This window comes from Varanus komodoensis, unplaced genomic scaffold, assembly GCF_004798865.1.
Source record: "Varanus komodoensis strain SLA01 unplaced genomic scaffold, ASM479886v1 scaffold5, whole genome shotgun sequence".
Classification (NCBI taxonomy): domain Eukaryota; kingdom Metazoa; phylum Chordata; class Lepidosauria; order Squamata; family Varanidae; genus Varanus; species Varanus komodoensis.
In genome coordinates, this window is record NW_025336087.1 from 46,470,225 (window position 1) to 46,488,156 (window position 17,932).

Here is a 17,932-nt window from a genome sequence, read left to right on the forward strand (position 1 = left end):
GAAAGATCTCCGGAGGAGACATTTAAGTAGTGTTGTGACCCTGTTTCAGGGCCAGTCTTGTGAACTGGCTTCTCTAGCTTGCACTTTGTTAAGTGTTAAACCTATCTGTGTTGAAGAACTTTAGACAGCAAGTGAGAGCTCACATGCTCAAATGTTCCTCACTTCCCATAGAAAACTAGTATGATTCTAGCCAAAATTTTCTCCAGTATGCTAATTGTCCATGTGGAAGGAATTGTCCTATATGGAGGCATGAGTTCCCAGTTACAATTTGAACTGATACAGTACAGACTTTGAGACTTGGTGATTTATCCATTCTTGACCCATAATGGAATGCCTTAGGCTATTTTATTGGCAGCCTGTCTACCTGAATACCACTTAGATGTATAATACAATTGTTTGTAGTGAAAGGAGCAGTGCTGAATAACAGAATGAATCTTGCAATAACTCTGCATTCAAAATATCATTAACAAGAGATAAAAACAATTTTGCTAAAGGTTCTTAAGCTTTTCTGGTGTTGACTATGGAAAGAGATAGAAGATTTCAAGAGAGAGAGAGGGATGCTTTGTGAAAATAATTCCACAAGTATCCAGGGATCCAGATTGCTCCTTGATAACGTGTATATACACAAAGCTAGATGCACAAATGATTTGGAGTATGCTGGGCTGGGCTGGGGGATAGAGTTTTATTCAATTGCATTTCAACTGTTTTCAAATGTAGCTTGGTTTCAATTTATTTAATTTATTTGTTGGTAAGAGCTACAGGTCTTTCATTTCTGACCTTGTGAACTACATAAAGTATATGCTATAGAGATACAGTGGTTGTTTCTCATGCTATACTGCCAACCTCCCCTCCCCCACAAAAAACCCTTTCTTTTTCTAAAAGAAATAATGAAATGCTAACTTTTTAAAAGTACTGGAATTTTGTTTGCAGAAAATTAATTCCTCAATATCAGAAAGCTCTCCGCAGGAGACATTTGAAAACTCCTGCATTTGTCAACAAGTTTTGTGGAAAAGGAAAGGTTAAATGGCACTGGCTAGGCTTGTGTTCAAATTTCTAAAATTTCCCATTATGGTGAAATGAAGCGAGGGGAAGGCTGTTTGGCTTATGCCTAATTGGCATTATTTTGAAGTCAAATACTTATTTAAATGCAAGTATCTATTATTGTATGCCTCACAAGAATTGAGTGAAACTTAAAAATACGTCTTTTTGGAGTTAGTATTGCTAACTGCAGGTGTTGTTTTTGTTGTGCCCTTGTTAGTGTTTGGTGACTCTCTAAAGACTAGTTTATTTTAGTTGTTCAACACAGCAGCTTCATGGTAAATTGTTTTGTTGGGCACCTCTAATGTAGAAATTTTAAACATGGTTGCATGAGTTAAATCAGTCAAAACCTTGATAGAGTACAATCCTATGCCAGTTTAGATAGCATAGCTGGCTGGGGCATGCTGAGAGTGCTTTTCTCTGCCTAAACTTGCTTAGCATTGCACCGTTATGGTATACTTAGAGTTGTTTCACCTAGAAACAATTGCAATGTTTGTCTCCTATCCATTAAACTAAAAATACCATGTTCTGCTGGAATGGTACTTCAGCTTGTACTTGAGTGAAAGCCAGAGCACATGTTATAACCTGTGTGGGTGTGGTGGTGTGTGGAGTTTGATTTGGACTACAGTGCCAGGAATTATGCCGCATTGGCATAATTGATTTTAGTGGAACTGTGCATTAATGGACACATTACATTTGTTACATGAAACACTCATTTGAAATATTTGTGCAAAAAACACACACACAATATGATTTAAATATTATATTACGTTCAAATGTTTTATAGATTGGTTTTATTTGTGTTAATTCAGACAATGCTGTGCTTTACTGTATCACCGTCTGAGGGCTCAAGGTGAAGGACAGTATAGAAAAGCTTTATAATAATAATTATTATTATTACTATTATTATTATTATTATTATTTAAGAAGAAAGGAAGAAGTACTGAAACCTCTAAACGTGCTAATTATTTTTAGTACAATGAAGATGAAGCTGTCACATCACTGAAGTTAAGCAATTCTGGGCCTGGTAACTGCTTAGAGGGGAGACCACCTGGGAACTGCTTGCAGCCACCTTGAGTTGAAGAAATAACATTGCAGGGTGTGAGGCAATAAAGTGCTTCTGAAACACTTTGTGAAGGAACACAGAGGAAAGGAAAGGTGGGAATCTTAGTTCGCAGTACGCTTTCAGCATTGCAAGAAAGATCATACCAGACTAGGATTCTCTCAGGAACTGCAGTCATGTCTCCTGCTGGTACTTTTAATGATCCCCAGAGCATATGACACGAAGTAAGAGTGCTTCATCTTCAGAAACAGCAGAAACATCTTCAGAAAAGCAGGAGCTCATTTGACTTGGTGATTTGGAGGTACAATCTGCAGTAGCTAGTGTTTTTTGCTTCTCTGGGAGCCTCCTGACCTTAGGTGCACAACTGACATAAATGTCTTCTCTTCCAGCTCTCTAAGCTTAATAGTCAAAATGTTTGGATCCCTTGATGAAGACCCTCTCTTTTGTAGGTGTAACTCATCCCCAACCCTGCTTTGTTTTCTTCATTTTGATTTCCTGTGTTTGATAGCATACCAATATATCTCTTGCTTGAAGGGGGAAGGGACAGTGTTTCTCAACAAATGTACATTCCAAACACTGTCATTTATGCTAAAGGTATAGATTTGATTTGAACTAAAAGCCATGACAATTGTATAAACAGGTATTTTCACCTTGTTTTTGAGATAGTACATTGTTTTACTGCACTCTTTGTCCCTTATTTTAACTTAGGTAATTATACTTGGAGAAATACGGTAGCAGAAATTATGCAAGACTCCTTCAAGGATCACTTGAACAGGAGTCTGTAGAATACTAAATAGGGCTTTTAACAGCTTTTTACACCTGCAGGGCTCATTTTGTAATTTCTCAGACTGCACTCTGGACTGCTTATAGTTGTGCAGAAGCAGTTGGTTTCTAGCTTGACTTGTGCAGTTACTTTAATTGTAGGCCGTCTGACCAAAAACATAGCAATAAAATCTTAAGATATATATCTTGAGGATATGTCAGTCTGATAACGCACCTTTTAGACAATGAAACTGGATGCGCTTACTCTGCAGTTGATAACAACAGATGTTAACCAGCTTGTAAGTTATATAGATACTCAGCCAGCTCCGAGGACTCTGTGCCCCTTGTTGCCTTCCCCCATGTGTTTGTGAGCGTGTGCGCGTCATTTGCCTGGTTCAGCCCTTTCATCAAGAATGCATGGGTTCCATGTTCAGAAGTAACATCTACAGTTATATTTTTATAAAATGAATTCATTTTCATACATGGAATGCAAACATAGGTCAGCTATTTCAATCATTGCAAACATAAATTTTTCCAGGGACTGATATTGAAGCAAAACAAAAAAAGATAAAACAACGGGCAACCTTGGATGCGGTTCAATTGGATGGGGAAAAAATTCTTTAGACAGCACATGTTGAAGGGTCTGCATGACATGCCTCATCATGGGTCAAGTCAAATCTGGCTGCTTAGCAAGCTGCTTAGCAAGAGCAGCACAGCTCCCTTTGGGAGAGGGGACTGGTAGCAACAATCTCTCTGCCCCCTGCTGTGATCCCTTTTGAGCTCACAGTGACTTTCCCCACCATGGATTGTGGAAGGTGGCCGTGAAGCCACCTTTTGTGGTCCCTGTTTTGGCAGTCAGGAACAGTCCCTCGTAGGTGCCTCAGTGTCAGATTGAAGGAGTCGCCCAACATCTTTTGAAGTTTATTCTCATGCACAGATTATGCATTTTAACAAAGTCTTAATCCCATTTGCACAAATGCAATAATTTACACTAGCTCAAATAGATGGATTTCAAGCCTTTGGTAGGACAGTGTCCCAGGGGTGCCTATTGCCAAGAGGCAGCAGGTACTCACCCATGAAATTTATTCTCTTCCCCCCACTTAAAAAAAAGGCAGTCAGGGAATACCAAGCCATGAAGGATGCTCTTTGCTGAGAGATGGGCATTTTTAGGGCTTTGCAATCCCTTCTCAAATGCTCTCCCCTTGCCCCACACACTCTTTGGCCTCCATGGGGGAGCAGCTTCTGACCTTGTCTCAAGCCTTTGTGGGCTCAGGAAAGACTAAAAGTGCACCCTCCCCCCTTTTAAAAAAGGGGAATCCCAGTTTCAGAGAGAGCTGACAAAATTCATGATCCCTTTAAAAAGAGGGTTCTTTTAGTAGGATGAAGGGGTTGGGCTGAGATATACCCAGAGGTTGTAAATCCTGAAAAGGATCTCCTCCTCATAAAAGGCCCCTTTCTTACAGCTTCCCTTTGCAGTTCACCTTCAGCCAGCTGACAAGGAAACCAGTGAGGGGGCAGGAATGCCCCAGCTGGGGTAATGTCCAGGGCGAGTTCCTGCTGTTTGACACTCACCTGTTTACATTTATGTGAATGATCACATTTGCACATATTTTTTTAAAAAATAAAATATGTTGCACACTTATTAAATATACCTTTCATAACCTCAAAAAGGGGGGTGGGGGTGAAGGCTATGGGCATCCCAAAAGGGCTGGTATATAGGATGGGGGAAAAGTGGGGCGGCAACCCACAATTTGCCCGATTATCCTTTGGATCCATGGTCTCTTGGGTACATCATGGGGTCTCAGTTGATTGATCTACACTGCATGGCTTGTCCTACAGTGTGGGTTGCACTAGTGTCTAAACTTGCTTGGTGCCTTTGTATGCCTATCCTGTAAGGCAACTTATAATAAATTAGAATGTAACATTGGCTGCTTCTTGAAGCTGTTCACATGAAACTATTTTTCCCTTACCTTGGCCCTTTTAAAATGAATAATTTTAAGGTTTTTTTTCAAGAAAATAGCTTTGCTGTATTAATGTTGCTTCTCTTCCTTTCCAGAAATAGATATATAGGATATGTATAGCCTGATTTGTCCTTTGCTGTATTCAGACAAATTTAGAGTCACATCCTCTTTTGCTGTCTTCCTGTAGAGCTTCCTGTGTTACTTGCACATTGATAATACTGTGTGATTCAGCAGTGTGTGTGGTGGCTTAGCCATATGACAATAGATAAACTTAAAAAGAAATACAGTATTTATGTAGTTCCTTTGTCCAAATCAATTTGTACCAGCCAACAGGGAATAAATTATCTGTCACGCACAGGGAAAACATCAGTTTAACCAGTAATAGATGATAGAAGGAATCCTCTTTAGAGTATATCCCTTGCTTTCAACAAACAGCCTCACAAAAAGACTTTATTTGCACTGCCTTGCATTGTTATCTTATAACAGGAACAGAGTACTTGTTCATCATTGTCCAAATGGAAGCTCCACAGTGAATATGTTAATCAGATTTGCATACAGTTATGATGTATTTAAATGAGGTGCATATATTTGAGAGATGCCAGTTCATGTCTGGTGACTGGTCCTCATTTTACTAACTGTTTCTGTAGAATGAATGTTCCCAAAAGCCACGCATCAAATGCTGTAAAGTATGGTTTGTTGCCATAAAGATTTAGAATGATCAACTTTTTCAGGTCTTTCTTTAAATGACTTGTTCATGGCCAGTGTAACAGATTTGGTGGATTTAGATTTAATAAAGCATGCGGGGTGGGAATGAGAATTAAGGTAAAGTTCACATTTTAAGCAAATCTTAAGATAGCCCATTGTTATAGTTTTCTTGTCTTTCTGGTTTAAGAGCCATAAAAGCTTGACATTTTCTATGAGAGCTGAAACAATGTGCGAATATAGAATTGCACACTACCTTGCAAAATTCCTGTTCCCAATCTCAACATCTGCTGATATAACTGCTCCCTACATGCATTCGAATTAAGGAAAGGGTAAACTGAAGGGATGCCTAATCCTGCCTGTGTGCATGTACCATTCTCCCCTTAAAATTTTCTCTTTCATTTAGAATTATCTTTGGTTTTAGAGGGGCTGTAGTCTGATATGAATGCAACCAGGCATGAGTAATTTGGCAAAATGCATTGTATCCAGATTTCAGTGATTTAAGTATGTGTTTTTTGCTTATATTCCAACCAAATACATCATACGTAGCATGTTATCTGGGAGAGAGACTATCTGTATTGTTTTTTTGTAATTCTGCTAGCTCTATAATGAAGCACAGTAAATGAGCTGTAATGGTAATTTGCAAATGAGAATGGTTCATGAGCAAATTTTCTTTTTGCAAAATCCAAGGGAACACATTTTGTGTTCATCATTTTGCTCATCAGTTTTAGCTGTGTAGATCTTGATTTTATAGGTAGATGGGAAGATTTAGAAATCCTCTGGATGTTATCTTTTCATCACCGAAAGACTTCTTTGCCAGATTCAAACATAAACAAAAAGCTTTCATCTAAGCCAATTTCAGATTTATAAAATTACTTTGGTGGCATTTTTTTCATATGTAAACAGCACAGATTTTCTGAAATCCCCATATTCAAATATATGTGTATTCTTTTCCACTTAGGCACTTTATTTAATGCCACAGATTTAAATTACTTGTCCTTATGTTTTCAAAGCTGTTCAGCTATGAGCCATGGCAATTTGTTGTTACCTTTTAGGGAGCAGTGTCTGAAAGGTCAGAGCATTTCAGATTCCCAGTGCCAAGGTTGGAGGCAGCACTTCGACTCTAGAACTGGGGATCAGAGCTCAAGTCTCCTCCCCCTCAAATACTTTCACTAGAGGAGAAAGACAGAAGATCACCTTTATTGCTGTATTGCTGCTCCCAACCTACATAAGATACTCATGTGCTGTTATCTCCCCTTTTTTTGAGGGCGGGGGGATGATTCAGGAGTGATACAGACTATATAGCCATAGGTTGCGTAATTAGGGACTGGCTCTGATGAGAAAGGAAACGGAAAGCAACATATTTGTTTTTCGGCGCCAGGCGAAGACCTTTTTATTCAAGCGGCATTTTAACTGTTAATATTATTGGATTTTATCTGGCCAGGGCGGCTTATTTTATACTGTGTTTTTGTATTTTTAATTTAATGTTTATATTTTTGATTTATATTATAATTATTTTAACTTATTGTTGTAAGCCGCCCCGAGGCTTCGGCGAATGGGGCGGCATAAAAATAGTTTAATAAATAAATAAAAATACCCAAATATGTATATTTAGTAGGCACTTGTGTCCTGTTCCTCTGTCCCTAACACAGTTGCATTGTGTGGTGCTGCTGTTTTGAAGTCCAGCAGGATCATTGGCAGAATGGGGTTGACTAATACAGGTAGGTTTACAAACTAAATAGCAAGGAAGACAGCCAGCAGCAGACACAAGTAGTATGGATAGAGTACAGTGCGTAAAAGGCATGGGTACTCAGGTAACGGACAAACCCACCAGAACCTAGGCAACCAACAAGATGGCACAAGGTCAGAGTTCAAGCACAAGTCCGAGTCACAATCCCAGTCAGACCAGTCAAAACAAGAAGTCATTCATAGTGCAGTCCACTGAGCAAAAGCGTGGTCAAATCTAGCCAGCGGTCAGGATCCAGGAAGACAGCACAAGAAGAAGTGAGTATTTTAGAACAAGAACAACCAAAGAGCAGCTACCTTAACACCCACCATAAATAGCTTCATTGCACTAGAAGCCCATTGTTGCTGAGACAGCTTCTGGAGGGAAGAGCCTATTCTTAAATAGTTCTTCCCCCAGGGCTTCCAGGTGATGTGCATGAAGGCACTGGCAGTAGAGTCTGGGACTAATCCTGCAACTACCAGGTCTGCTATTCTGGGACTTGGCCAGAAGGAGGAGTCCCGAAGCTTCCCAGATCCTGACACGGTGTGCCTTCAATTAATTATATGCAAGGAAAGCTCTCTGTCAATTGGGAAGTAGTTCTTGGAGATGGAAACCATCCACAGAAACTAGCTAGCTGATATCTGATTCCTTTGCATCAGTTGGTCATGTACTGTCAATTCTTACTCCAGTGAAAGGATTTCTGTTTTGTGCAGTGTTGGTCTTGGTTTGTGTTGTTGGGGCAAGTATATACCTATCATTCTAAAAGACTTTGACAGCATGTTGCTTTTTTCTAAGTTTTGACTGAGCATTGCCATTTCAGTACTAACTTGAATTAATGGCCCTTTGTTATAAATTTATAAGAATCTGAACTTTGAACATTTCACTGGCTCCAGTCTCCCAGATGAAACATGGTTATGTAACCAAGCCTGATTTTATGGACTATGTAAACCACCCAGAGAGCTTCAGCAGTGGGACAGTATAGAAATGAAATAAATAAATAAACCCATTCACATTTGATTCTATATGTTCTTCGTGTTGGTTTTGTGGCTAGCACCTTTAGGTTTTGGTTTCTTTGAGCCTCCTGTTTTCAACAATTAAGCCTTTCACTAGAGGGCTAATGATATAGAAATGTGTAATGTAAACAGTCAGCAACAAGAAACAGCAGATGAAACTATAGGCAGTTCAGAGGATCTTTTATGCTAACAAGTTGGTCTTTGCCTGATACCTAAACTATAGCAAATCCACACAAACATATGTGGGGCACAAGTTCTGTAAATTGGGGAGGAGGGCACTGCAGAGGATCTCTCAGGTAAACTACCTGCCAGACCTCTTAAGGCAGAGTTGCCAAAGATTTTTGAAGATCTTAATTGATGGGCAAACTGATCCATATTTACATCGAAAAGGATATTTTGTCAGAAGAATGTGCCTGCAAGGCCAGAGGCAGGCTTTCTAACCTGGTTTGCGTACAGCAGCCATTATTTTGCAAGATAAAAGTATCTCAGGACTAAATAGATTCCATTTTTGATGATTGGTCAAGGTTATGTTTTAAAACTTTAAAAACATAGTTACTGTACCAATAATGTAGAATATACTAGCAGCAGAAATTGTTGGCATTTTTAAAAACAATTTTAATAGATCTTGAAAGCTAGAGGCTATATTTATACTGAAGCAGACTTCCTCTTGTGTATTCCTAGTTAGATGGGGAACCATGTATATAAAGAAAGGGTGCCTCAGTCGGGGCTTCTGTTTGATCTCCTCTCCGACCGGGCTGCTGATTGCTATGGTTGCTGATATTTTGACAGTGCTATGCATGTGCAGCTGGATTGGGGTGAATGTTTCCTCTCCTCCACACCTCTCTCACTCTTGTTCCCTTTTTATATAAGGTCTTTTAGAATGTAGACGAGCTCTGTTCTTTATAAGAAAACAAAAAGATAGTGTTTTAAGCTGAAGTTATCCAACACAACTTAGAGGAACCTAAAACTGAAAACAAAGAGCCCTCTCATCTTTGCTTCACTTTCTTTGTCTGCAATGCAAGCAGTTACCAAAGAATTTTCTAGATCACTCACAGTGTATTTAAATTATTTATTTGCAGTTATTTAAAGATACATACTATCCCTTAAAAATTGCAACATAAGCATACCTAAACCAGTCCCTATTGAAAACTTGAAGAATGCAGTTCTTCCAAATGTTTAATGCTGTCAACCTTGATATTTTGTGTGACATGACTAAATTCAGTCAACAAGCCCTTCAGGTTTTTAAATGTTTGTACTAGGGCAGGGTCTGCAGAACTAGCACAGTCAGCTTCCCACAAAGGAATTAAGTAGCTCAGCAGTCAATTAAGAAGTCTATTTTCTCATTATCTTGCACAATCTAGTTCAGGCTAAGACTTGAGGTGTCCCCCACTCACCCCACACATCTTTATTTCTGTTTCACACTATTTGGAAGTGGACAATATTGTCCAAATAAAATCTGTATTCAGGCTTCAGTTCTGCCTTTCTCATCTCTCCTTGGTTTTGTTTTTTGTTTTGTTTTGTTAAGATGATTTTTATGGAGCATTTACTATAAAATTGATTTGGTGCTTCTAATTGTCTTAATTTATCAGTGTCATTAACATTTGGAATCCAGGAGGGTGGAATCCAAAATCTATAATTAGACAGTAGCTTACTTAGGATCAACCAAAATGCCACAATAGATTATGAAAACTTTTGAGTTCTTCAGAATTCTTCATCAAGCTAGGTGGTATAAGGGGTAAGGTATGGGGGAAATAACGGAAGAATTTAAAAAATCAGACCAGATCTTGTGACTATGAGGTCTGTATTATAGGTTCAATTCCAAAAGTAGTGATTGCACACTGCATGACCTGATTCACACATAACACTAACCCATGATTTATTTGAACCATGATTTTTTGCTGCACCCAGAGTATGATGATCAAATAAACCATGGTTAACATGCATTTACAACCCAGAGTATGGTTTTGGTATGGGCTATCATTGATGTGTGGATTGTTGTCAAATCATAGGTTGTCACTATGTGTGAAGCCTGCACTTTGGTTTAACTATGGGTTGTTAACCATGAACAATTCACAACCCAACAACAAATCATTTGGGCGGAGGACCAATTTCTGAGTTGTTCGTGGTTAACCCAAACTTAAACCATAGTGTGGGGATTCACATGCAAGAACAGCACTTCCCCAGTCCATACTCTGTGTTGTTCTTGTGTTCAGTCCTGACACCTGGGCCATTTTTTTCCTTCCTCCTTTATCCACTCCTTATATCCCAATTGCTTTTGCAGTATTGCTTATAATGAAGCTGTTTCCCCCACCACCCCTTGACTGTTCTTGCCAGCTACCTCTAGCAAGGAAAAGGGTATTATGCAGAGTTTTTTTTTAATTCATCTGAGGCTTTTGAAAGTACTGTGATCAAAGTTTGAGATTTCATAATATGTAGAAAAATTAATTCATTTTAAAATAAAGCGATCATTAATTAGACTGAGATTTTCAAAATTATATTGTCAGCCTTTTAGTTAAAAAATGCCAACTGCCACTTAAGCAGTAACTATATGTTTCTATTGAATTCTTCCTTAAATCACCAATTGACCTCTTTGGGCAAACACTTGGGAAAATGTTTATAAAGCCAGTAGCTGCCACTTACATTTTGGAGTGTTTGTCATTATTACATCATGAGACAACATCTATGACGTGATATATATCACATAAGAAAAATACTAGCATTCTACACTAAGGAAAACTGAATTCTGTGACCTTTATAAAGCATGCCAATTAGATAAATTTGTGTTCTGTTTATGCTAGTTCTAGGAAGGAACATGGATCTATTCAGCACATGAAAATCTTGCTCTGTGATTTTGGATGTTTGACTTTTGAGAACTCACCAACAATTTCAAGTTGTCTTTGCAACCTTGAGGACTAAGAACTTGCCTCATTAAAAATTAAATATTATATTTGTCAGGACACAGAATATTCCTTTTTTAACACTTGATCAGTGCTGTTGCTGAATACAATGCATGTACATACTCTTGCAATACTGGAAATGCAAGGCATGAATCTGAGGTATATGAACTACTGTATGAGAAAATCTCAGCAGTGACATGAGATACTAGTCAGATCCTCAATGATGTGCACATTGAACCATGCTAAAGGAGTAGTTTTAGGGGTGGAGGTAAAAAGTAACATGGGAATTGGGGTGGGTGAATGCATATAGAAAAAACGTTCATACAGGCCAAGCTCCTGAATACTACCTATGAAAGAAAGAGAGCAAGCGAGCAATAAAAATAGCATTGTGTTCTAGCATAAAATGTCTCAAAACTCAACAGTATGCACTCATTGTAACTTAAGCTTAACTTCATTTAAACTGAAGGGCAGTCTAAAGAAAAAAAAAGCTGCTGACACAAACGTATTACTTCTTTTGGCTTCCTGTACAACATTTATTGGCTGAACATTCCCTGGTAGAGAACTGAAAGTGCCTAACTATCCCATTTACATTTCCCAGAAGGAGGATATTTGTGTGAGGAGGAATTGTAGCCGTATCAACTTTAAACAAAACGTCAGTTAAGTGAATTGTTCTTTAAAGCTATTTCCTTTCTTGCTGGTTCACTCCTTTTGGGGAATTATACATACAGTGCGATACTGCTTCAGTGGAGAAGAGGTGCTGGAGCAAAGCCGTGTCTAAAAGTTTTACTCCCAGTCAGCTAGTGACAGTCATATGCAATGATTCTGGGTGGATCTGGTTTTAAAATTAATCTGTTTGTATCTTACCTAGTAGTTTCTGGTAGACTAACTTTCAACTTGAAACATACCAGTTAGCCAGGCTTTGTCCAGTTGAAAACATGTCATGCTTTTCTACTCTGCTCCCTGCCGTGGATTAAGACTCAGAAGAATAGCGTGTACAGTTTTGAACATCATGCTTCAAATCAAATGGTGGCAGATTGGAGAGAGTCCAGAGAATGAGCAGCAAAGATTATTCAAAGTGCGGTATGTATTCATATAAGGAAAGACCGGAAGAACATTGTATTGCTTACTTCAAGTGCAGCCTTGAATAGTTTGGATCTGAGTTGTTTGAAAGACCCCTTTCACCCGTATCAGCCCACCCACACCTTGCAGTCAGTAGTAGAAGCCTTTCTTGCTTGTCTGCCATTGTGGGCCATTTGAGTGGCAAGTACCAAGAAAAGAGCCGTCTCTGCAGTGGCTGCACACCCTTGCATGGGCTGCCACTTAAATTTGCTTTACGTAAGTTTAGTGGAATACAACACTGAGGTGTTTTAAGGAAGACACTTTATGCCTTGTTACTGGTCCTTCATCTAGCCAGAATCGTGTGAGATGAAGTGACCGGGGCGCTGAAGAAGCTTCAGACACTTTTCTCTGTAAAAGCTTCTTCCTGATCCCTGGCCTTTGCCTGAATCCAGTTCTTTGCTACAGAATCCAGTCATAGAAGCGTTTGTAGTTCTTTGCTGTAGCTTTCAGCTTTGTCAGCATAATTATTTATTATTTGTTTAGACTATCTTTTTGATCATCCGTCCGAGTTTGAGTGCTCAAGTTGAGACAATGTGCAATAAAAACACAAAGATTAAAATGCAAAAAATGTTTTAAAATGAGGGTTGAATGATAAAAGTAAAGAAGAGTGTTAGCTAGGATATGGTTTAACACGCTGTCACAGGGACTGATGATAATGGCTGCTAGCCTAGCAGGGCAATCTGATGCATTTCTACTCAGAAATAACCTTCATTGATTTGAATGGATAACACCTGAGATGGTAGAGGATGGCAGCCTAAATGGGTTTTAAAAAGGGTTAGAGAAACTCGTAGAGAAAGGGGTCTGTTGGTGTCTACCACCCAAGCTAAGTAAATGGGAGCTTCGGATTGGAAGGCAGTACATCTGTACATGGTGCTTATTAGAACAGAGACCATTCAGGCCCTGCTCATAGACTTCCCAAACACATTTAGCAAGCCATTATTTGACACACAGTTCAGGACCGGATAAATCTTTGGTTTTTTGCTGCAGACTGTCCAACTCCCCTCTGTCAGCAATTCCAGAAGAATGTAAGAGCTATGCAATAAAATGTAGCTATAGTACATTAAATATTTTCACAACATAAGGTGTTTCAACACATGTTGCATTATTATTTCTTCTGCTAGTCATGGTCTGCTAGTACGAGTCAGAATTTACATCTGCAGCTCAAAATCTACTAAAGTCTCCTTGTTAAAAAGAAAAGAACCATTTTTAGTAGGATGTGATCCATCCACTGAGCAGCTGTGTTAAGAACACTGAAAGTTTACCTTCTGAATAGCAGCAGTTTTCTTAATTTATATTGCATATCTATTTATTGTGTGACTTTATAATTTATATCTTTGTCCTCCCAACTTTTTTGCAAGATGGTCTGTTTAACTTCCATTTTGTTGCTGGTAACTGTACAGAATCACCTACTAGATTCAAGCTTGAGCTACATCTCCCAACCTTGGGGCCAGCACTCTGCCCACAGCAATACATCCCATCTCCCAGCAGGGTTCTTCTTCATTTGCAGCTTAATTTTTCAACAGTTTCTTTACCTAGCTAGTGACTTATCATCATCATCATCATCATCATCATCATCATCATCACACTGCATTTATATTTCCCACCCTTTTTCATCTTATGAGAAAGCCAAGGCAGCTTCCATAGCACCATTTGATCTTCAAAACAACAGCTCTCTGAGGTTAATTAGACTGAGAGTCAATGAGCAAAGTCACCAGTGAGCTTCATGGAACTAGAACCCGGCTCTTCCAAGTCCCCCATCCAACACTCTGACCACCACCGGCTCATTACAGCTGATCGACTTCACTCAAAAGAGATGTTTTACTATAATGCAGTAAGATACTATAGGAAATAGTAAATAGTAATCAGCAGATCAATAAGCTACTTTCATTTAAAAATAAATGATATAGATTCCTTTTCTCTTTGCATATCTCAAAATCTTCATAAGACATTGAAGTATGTCTATTAATAGTATTACATAAGCAGTAACCTAATTTTGTGGTGAAATCAAGCACCAAGGATAATTGCAGGAAGCCATGCAGTTACAGAAGCCCAGCTATCATATAAATTGTATCAGTATAATGTATCAGGGAGAGATGATTACTCCATGAGTCCAAGAAGAAATATCCACATTCAGAATTCTGCAATATTTATGATTCCATAGCCTCTTGGTAGACTTCCAAAGTGCAGGCTCAGTATTAAGTGTTAATAGTGATGGCCTGAACAACATCTAGTCCTAAAATTATTCTTTATTACATTTCTATACAGCCTACAAGCCAAAGCTATCTGGGAAGTTCACAAAATAAATGTACTGTATTTGTGACTGTGAAACATACACACATATGCCCAATCTCATGAGCAGGTTTCTCTTCCCACCCTTTTCTTTGCCAGCAGATCAAAATGAAAACATTATAAAATAATGTTTCTTATTGAGAATCAACAGGTTTTGCTATGTTGCAGGGCATTTTCAGTGAGATCTGTTAACTAGTTGCATAAATCAAAGAATCAAAGAAGCATCTGTGGGAATAGCTTCTGCCCATGTGAAGAGTGGAATTGAAACTGAAATGGCCCCTCCTCCTTCCTTTCCCCAGAGTATTGACCCCATGCTCAGTGCAGTTGATGCTGCTTATGGTCCAAGGTGGGCACATCTGACATTACACGATTGCTCCATTTGGCCTGCTGCCACATTTCTGGGTCTAGGAATTTACCCCCGCCCCCCAGTGCGTGGTTCTCAGTTGCTGCTTTGACTAATCTGGCTTGTTAATCTTGACTTAGCAGAGTCACCCAGCAGTTCTTCCTTCCATTCTGTCCTGTTTATCTCACTTTCCAAATCTGAATTGTCTGTTTTGGGAATGCTGTATTATGAGAAGAAAGCTGAGCCCCATGCACACTTGCACAGACATTTTATTAGTCTCTGTGTTGTGTTGAAACCAAAACTTGTTTGCATGAAAGGAAATGAAGGTTTAAAGTACTTGTACCCTGAAATGAAAAAGTAAGCTTTTAATAGGGGTTACATGCAGTATAATCCTAAATTGTTTTATTTGGAAATAAAGTTCATAGCATTGTTGGATTACTCCCTAATAAATAAATGTTTTAAGGGTATGAGTCAGCAAATCCTGGTAGCTTCATGTACTCTGTTCTCCCCCAGACACCCATCCTGAGACAAGCTGAAGCCTGATAGGATACCTGTCTGCCACCCTCTTGGAACAAAGAAACAGCATGTGCCTTTTTTGAATGGTGTGCAGGGTAGAGTGAATCATAAAAGGAAAAGATACTTTCTTAAACTGGAGTTTGACAGCAGAGGGCAGGGTTAGAATCGTTCATCACATCACTGTTACCTTATGAACACTTCCATAGGTTGCATAGCTTGCGGACGTGACATTTGCGAGGTTGCGGGGCCTCCCTGGAATGAGGAGCATCCAGGTCCTGGGGTGGGCCTCCCTTGTATCCTGCATGGAGGAGGCTATAGGAGGGATCCTGCATCTGTGGGAGAGCAGCCTGAGGGGATCAAAGCCTGGCAGGCTGAGAGCAACAAGCAATAGTAGGCAGCTGGATCACATTGATGTGCAGTAGGTGTTGTAAGAGTGTGAGAATGGAATGGAATGTAGCCACCGGATTCCTCTGCCAGGATTCATGCCACAGTCCCCTCTCTTCATGTTGGCGGGGGGGATTGCAATGGCTTTAACATACAATCCTCCTCCACCCCGCTTGGGAAGTTGCAGTGACACGCTGATGCTGTTCACACCATGTGCCATCCCATCCTGGCTTGATTTGGCCATGGTAGCTGTTAGGTTGTGCGCAGTACCTGCTGGTGCCTCCTGCTTAACATGATTTGTCATGCCATGTGAACCCTGTATTGTGGCTTGTTTGAAAAAATATGGAACCCTGAAATTATTCTAAAACAACCAGTGGGTTATTTGAGAATTTTCTACCCCTTGCAAGCAACCTACATTTCTTGGCATGGCACAGCAAACTTCAAGCACACACTATCACTTGCATATTCAAAATAGCCTGTGCACTCCACTAAGTCCCATGAGGAAATTAATCCATGGTGATTTGTTATTATGTGTTAACAGCCTCTGTGCCCATGGACAGTTTGCTCTGCTGTATGAAGGCAGGTTGTACACTTCTAAGTCAAGGGAGCTTACAGGTGTCTGGCCAACAGTTGCAGCAGCTAGAGTGGAGCCAGGTAGCCTTTATCAACAGAAAGCTTAACTTGGGGGGGGGGGAGGTTGCTTCCTCTTTGTGGAAGATTCTGTGTACCTCTGCCGCATGTAGTGCTCTGTTCAGGCTTTCCCAGTGGTGTTTCTACGTGGAGTCCCAAAGTGAGATACCTGTTAGTGTTCTCAAAGATGCACCACTGACAGGTGTGTAGCTGTGGTGTGATTACAGCTTCTCTTGACATACCCATGATGCTGCCTTGTTTGCAGAGAGCATATCTAAGCTGTTGTGACCACATCTGTTCTGGTGGCAGCATATCTGGTTGCATGAGTTTAGCATGGACTAAAGTCCATGAGACAGAATATCTCAAGCATAGGGAATTACTCCCTTAACATTGTAGGCCCAGCACATTCTGACATTCTGGCATGGGACAAACAAATTCCATGTAGCAAATTCCATGGTAAAAACTGAATGATTACTGTCTTCAGAAATCATGTAGTTGGTAACAGTAATTAGCTAAAGGCCCCATAAGTAATTCTATTGCAGTCCAAAGCTACTAACTGTAATCATGTCAGAGATCTAGACTAAGTTCAGGACTAAGAGTCTGAATGATTCCTGAGGTCAGCCTTTCCAGGCAAACAAAGACAACAATTCTAGAAAATAACCTAAACAAATTCATACTTGTAGAGATTTAGTTCCACCTAGGAATCTTCACGAGAACCTCCATTTACATAGGTCCAGGCCTGTAACACTGTAAAGTCAAAACAGGTTCACAATTAAGTCCAAAGTAAAGAAATGAAGATAAAAAAAGTCAACTGCATATTGGTGATACCACAGTCCACATCTTCAGATCTTCACATCTTCAGATAACTTCCCCCAACAGTTTCATGTAGATAAACAACATAAGGGATGAAAAAGAACCTTGTAGGGCAATAATCCCCTAGCACCATCTTCTGGAAGCAGCCATCCAAGTAGGAGCTCAACTGTACTGCAGCACAGTACTGCAACAACCTGTTCAGATAGCCATCCAGCCATATACCATGGTTGGTGGCATTAAAAGCCATTGAAAAGGCCCAAAGGAGTCAACAGTTTTCAGTCCTTTTGGAAAAGGTTGACCCTTACGTGAAAGTTTCACTTTCAAAAAGCAAGCCTGAAACCCAGTTGAAATTGATCTAGAATCTAGATAATCAGTTTATTTCAGAAGACTCAGGAGTTGACCAAATTGCTTTGCTGTCACATTAGGAAAACCACTTTGCACTTGCTTAACTTGTATGGAAACAACATGACAATTGCACTCTGGTGAGACATAATGGATAGTGCTGCCTATGTAAGTGCCATTAGAATTGGTAGCAATAGTTTAACTCGATACTGATCTTTTTAAAAAGTTTTTAAATAGAGTTTGGGGCAGAACACAAAAGATATGCTTATACAATCCAACAACTTCTATCGTAATGTTGATGCCAGTGATAGGTTAAATTTAATTTAAAGTTCAA

General features: G+C 39.5%; 1 protein-coding gene across 1 annotated transcript in view; it reads left to right on the plus strand.

Moving 5' to 3' along the window:
- Nucleotides 1-17,932, plus strand: part of LOC123031584 (guanine nucleotide-binding protein G(q) subunit alpha) — a 130,528-nt gene that overhangs the window by 49,630 nt on the left and 62,966 nt on the right. The window lies entirely within an intron of this gene.